Genomic DNA, 6,219 nt, shown 5'->3' with positions numbered 1-6,219 from the left:
CACACAGGTCAGCCTTCACTCCCCACATCAGTGAGCCTCGGCCGCCCATGACCCTGTCACCGGTTCACCACTGTTCCTTCCTTGGAGCACTTTTGATAGATACTGACCACTGCAGACTCGAAACGGCCCACAAGAACTGCAGTTTTGGAGATGCTCTGACCCAGATGTCTAACCATCACAATTTAGCCCTTGTCAAATTTTCTCAAATCCGTTTTTCCTGCTTCTTAACATATCAACGTTAAGGACAAAATGTTCACTTGCTGCCTGATATATCCCACCCACCATGCTGAAAAGATATTCTTTATTTACTTCTGTGATCATAACATTATGCCTGAGCTGTGTGTGTGTGTGTGTGTGTGTGTGTGTGTGTGTGTGTGTGTGTGTGTGTATACATACATATATACACAAACATATGCTAAATGGACAAAAGTATTGGGACACTTGATGTTTCCAGTCTGTTACCATAAAGTTACAGAAGACATGCAATTGGATGCAGTAGCATTTTGAATTTTCAATCCCTTGAACTTGAAGACCCAAACCTGTTCCAACATTACAGGAAGCATGCACAGAGCCTAACCCTCCATAAATATATGCTTTTCATGGGTTGGAATGGAAGATCTTAAGTGGCCTACTATATAGCTCTGACCTCAACCCTATTAAACACCTTTTAGATGAATTGGAGCGCTGAATGCACCTTGGCCTTTTTACTCATTATTTACATTATTATTTGACAGTAATAATGCCCTTGTGGCTTAATGAGCACAAATCTCTACAACTCCAAATTCTAGTGGAACATCTTCCTAAAAGAGTGGAGGATGTTTGAACTGGAAATGAAGATTACATGTGAATTTGGATGTTCAGAAAACACATGAATCTTATGGGTGGGTGTCCACAAACCTTTGTCCATGAAGTATGTATATTTGGAAACAATGGACAAAAATAAATCCAAATGATTTGTGTATATTGCAGTTATGCACATTTAAGAGAAATAGTTTTAGAATTTCATGTTTTTCAATATTTCATCAGACTGAATGTATAGTTACTGTTCAGCGAACAGAAAGTATTATATGATGTGGATTGTAATAGCACTAGAAGCACTGCTGAGAGTACAAAATAATCATTTAATTTTTTTCAAACCTATATGGAATATTAGTTACATATTATGTTGCTATTTTAGTAATAATGCAAATGTTATATTTATGACTGACTACATAGGGTAGTGTATGATGTCATTTATGAAAAATATTGTTGATCAATAATTAGTTGATACCTATCTGTTGCAAAGTGGTTGATGAAATTACAGCAGTTAATGTATGTGGTTGTTGTAATGTACATAAACTGACAAACATTTGACATAAAGAAAAATGGAAAAAAAGCTCAATTTTTTTTTTATAATCAATGGCAGCAGACAGTGAATCAAGCTTTGATAATATGCTTTTAATTGTTTTGCAACAAAAATAAATCAACACTCAGTGTCTCTGATGAGAAAGAATAAATGTTCAATTTATAAGTATTTCCTGAGGTGTGACTAGTTGTCTTTTATATGAATACACATTCAAGAAAATGCATTTTATAGGCAAACACACTCAAAGTTAATCACTGCTGGGACATTCCCTTTTAATTTAATGTTATGACGGAGTTGATAAAGCTATTTTATGATTATATTAATGGATAGTTTCATAATGGATAAGACTTAACAGCTTTTGCACTAAAATGTTTTTTATGATGAGCCATAACTATAATAATAATTCCGATTATGGTTTCTGAACTGCAAGGGGTCGTATTTAACAGCTTGTCTGCAATTTTTTTTGTGCATTAGTCACAATAAATACTGTTGTCATGGAACAGTCATTTCTCAGAAACCTTTTGAACCAGTTTAGGTTTCAGGTAATGGTTATATAGGATTCTTTAGATGCATCTTAATATTGCACTGAAAAGTGCTTACAGATAACTACATATGCCCTACAGATAATTTTTTACAGAGATACAATTTTAAAATGAGGACAATGTGTAGTGACGTAAAGTTTGCAGAAGCACTGATTTGCCTCTAAAAAGCCCACCAGGAGGAGACACTCTCCATTGTGCTATACAGTATATTAAAGTAGGGCACCCAGCTGATGTGTAGACATCCACTTCCCTTTATGACATCTACTACCCTGTGGGTTAATGGGTGTATAGATATTACCTCAATGCAAAAAAGAAAAGGCCTGGTGATCAGCCTGCTGCTCTGCCTGAAAGGTCTGTCCAGATTATGCACCCTGACTCTCAACTGAAGTCAGGTGATAACCTTTATAACCAAATTTAATTCAGTTCAGAGTTATTTGTATTTTTATAAGTGGACATTGTCCCAAAGCAGCTTTACAGAGATAAATAGGTTATAACGTATATTAGTGCCTCTAAGAATAGTGCCTATGAGTTTAACCAGGAACCAGACTTAAAAGGGGGATTCCATCCTCATCTTGGTGGCACCAACAGTCTGTCCATTGTAGTTTTATGTTTGTTAAGGTGTGCTTTTCAGTGATGGGCGCTTAAATGCAGAACTGTTCACACAAATTGCATTCTGAAGCCATTGTAGTAGACTGTTGATATTAATTACAGTCAAAATCCATCTTCATATGGAGTTGCTTAATAATTTCATGGATCTTTAGGCTGCCAATGTGGAACCATCCTCAGCTGAACTGAGTTATTTTCAATTGAAGAGAATTCCTTCTAGAGGAAGGGTATTAGGATGAATGAGGCGGATCCGGAAAGAATCAAGGGACAGGAGCACTGGTCACTGGTATCTCAGGGCATTTTTAACTTAACAAAGAGAGAGAAAGAGAGCGAGAGAGAGAGAGAGAGAGAGAATGTAGGGAAATGGAGTATGACCGCATAACTTAAAGGAAGAGCCAGAAGGTAACATAGGGATCTCTGGGATTAGAGATGACCCACTACACCACTGTCAACAAACCTAAGTGAACACGAGAAAGTGGGGAGATGACAGGATCCAACCATCCATGTTCACCATAACACTCTATATCCATGATCAGTATGTATTTTATCCTGGGAGAAAAACTATTGATAGAAGGCTTGATTAATTATAAATGTTTTATGTTTAAATGTTCAGGGTAGCTTTAGAAATCACAGCATAAGAAAAAGGTTTCACAAAGGGTTTCTAGTGCACTGGTAAAAGGATTGTCCCCTTTATAAAATTCATTTTAAGCCTACAGGACACCAGAGAAATGCCATCCAGGGTGCTATAGTGTGGTGTGACTGCTGCAATTACATTGGCCCCTGTAATTGTACTCTGCATTATAACAATAAAATCTAATCTAATCTAAGAGATCCATCCACAGCTAGCCACTCTTAAGTCTAGCACAAAGGAGGAGATCAATGTTTTCCTTGCTATATATATACAGTGATGACAGTGGATCAGCTGCACTACTGCACAGTCCTAGCAGGATAAATTTTGAGTTAGGCCCACTTGAGGAGATTCTGGCAAATATTTAAAAAGCCACTCACCTACACTACACTCTGATGGCTGTCTGTTAAATCTTTGTCTGAGAGAACCAAACCCTTTAGCAAATCACAGCCCTCCAGGTCTTTACTCATTACTTCTTTCTGCATCTAATCCTTACTTCTGCTCTTTTACTGGCTTTCAAATCGACTACAAACTCATGCTAATTACTTACAAAACACTAAATGGTTTAGCTTCTGGGCATCTATTCAGTCTTCTAACATGCTACAATCCGTCACACTTTTTGAGATCTCCAGACTTCTAGTGGTTCCTAGAATAGCAAAGTCCACTAAAGGTGGTAGAACATTCTCACATTTAGCTCCTAAACTTTGAAATAGTGTTCCTGACAGTGTTCAGAGCTCAGACACACTCTCCCAGTTTAAGTGTAGATTAAAAACATATCTTTTTAGCAAAACCTACACATAACATACATCACACATCATAACCTTCTGCTCCACTACATCTGATCAAATGCACATTGTCAACTTGTGCTTGTTAATATCATGAACAGCAGCTACGCTAATTTCTCTCCACTGCTTCTCTTTCTCTCCCCATCCCGAGGGATCCTGAGGTTGCTTCAGCTTCAGTGGTGTCCCACCCCATGAAGATTATGGACCTTTAAAGAAGTAGATGCTGAACCCACAAACATATCGAACCATCTAGAGACGTACCAGCGCCATTTGGATTCCACCTCATGTGGAGTTTGGACATGTTTAAAGTCTTTGGCATGGAGAAGCTGGTGTCAGATATATGATTATCTCAAATGTTGAGCTATTTTATGAGTTGCTCAGTAGCTCCTGGTTCCATAACCTCAACTGACTGTATAAGACTATAGAAAGGACATTACTCATAATCTTACATTCCGGTGCTCATGTTTGTTCTCACTTTCCAGTGTTCTGTATTGTTTTAAAGACTATAATCACATTCTTAATATTACCCAAATCAGGATAGGTTCCCCTTTTGTTCCTCACAACCTCCACTTCACTGCTGTCACACTGTCCTCATATATGTCCTGCACCACCCTCACATACTTCTCTGACACACCTGACTTCCTCATACAATACCACAACTCCTCTCTCGGCACCCTGTCGTACGCTTTCTATAAATCCACAAACACACAATGCAACTCCTTCTGTCCTTCTCTATACTTCTCCATCAACATTCTCAAAGCAAATAATGCGTCTGTGGTGCTCGTCCTCGGCATGAAACCATACTGTTGCTCACAGATGGTCACCTCTTCTCTCAGCCTGGCTTCCACTACTCTTTCCCATAACTTCATGGTGTGACTGATTAACTTTATTTCGCTGTAGTTACTGCAGGTCTGCACATCTCCCTTATTCTTAAAGATCGGTACCAGCACACTCCTTCTCCATTCCTCAGGCATCCTCTCCCCTTCCAGAATCTTGTTGAACAACCTGGTTAAAAACTCCACTGCCGAAGACTTTCCACTCTTCACCATCTCCACATCATCCAATTTTTTCTCTCTCTTATTTTCCTCATTCAGCAGCTGCATATAATAATCCCTCCATCTTCTCAAACCTCTCCTCACTAACTTGCAGCACTCAATTGTTTAAATCCTTTGCTTTCGCCACCTCCCTCTTTACCTGTTGACGCATCTCCTTGTACTTCTGCCTACTTTTCTCATCACTCTGTCGATCACAATTTTGTTTTACCAACCTCTTTTTGTCTTCCTTTCTATTTCCAGATGTCACACCAAGTACCTTTCCAGCCGTCTCCCTTATCACTTCTGCAGTAGATGCCCAATCATCCAGCACCTTTTTTACCATCACCGAGCCCCTGTCTGACCTCTTTCCTGAATCTTACACTACAGTCTTCCTCCTTCAGTTTCCACAATCTTATTCTTCTTTCAGTCCTCACTCTCCTTCTCCTCTTCGTCACGTCCAAAACCATCCTACAGACCACCATCCAATGCTGTCTAACTACACTGTCCCCTGCCAACACCTTACATTCTCCAATCTCCTTCAGGGTGCATCTCCTACATAGAACATAGTCTACCTGTGTGCACCTTCCTCCACTCTTATACGTCACCCTATGCATCTCCATCTTCTTAAAATAAGTGTTCACCACTGCCATTTTTATCCTTTTAGCAAAATCTACCACCATCTGCCCTTCTACATTCCTCTCCTTAAAGCCATTCCTACCCATCACCTCCTCATCACCTCTGTTCCCTTCACCTACATGCCCATTAAAGTCTGCCCCAATCACTAATCGTTCATTCCTAGGTACACCTTTTACCACTTCATCTCACTCACTCCAGAATCTCACAACCACTTGTGGAGCATAGGCACCGATGACATTTATCATCCCCCCTTCAACTTCCAGCTTAACGTTCTTCACTCTATAAGAAAATCTCTTCACCTCCACTAAACTCTTACTGTACTCTTCCTTCAGAATCACCCCTACACCAGTTCTCTTTCCATTAACACTATGAAAGAACCGTTTAAACCTCCAATGTTCCTGGCCTTACTCCCTTTCCACTTGGTCTCCTGAACACACAACATATCTACCTTTCTCCTCCACATCACATCAACTATCTCTCTCCCTTTACCAGTTATAGTACCAACATTTAAAGTACCAACCTGAACCTCCACTCTCCTACACTTCTCCTTTTCCTGCTGTTACTGTAGACGTCTTCCTCCTCTTCTTCTTCTCCTTTGGCCAAGATTTGGCGCATCTTTTATGCTGGAAGATCTTCCTAACGC

Source organism: Silurus meridionalis, chromosome 8, assembly GCF_014805685.1.
Source record: "Silurus meridionalis isolate SWU-2019-XX chromosome 8, ASM1480568v1, whole genome shotgun sequence".
Lineage (NCBI taxonomy): Eukaryota > Metazoa > Chordata > Actinopteri > Siluriformes > Siluridae > Silurus > Silurus meridionalis.
Note: the sequence above shows the minus strand (reverse complement) of the source record.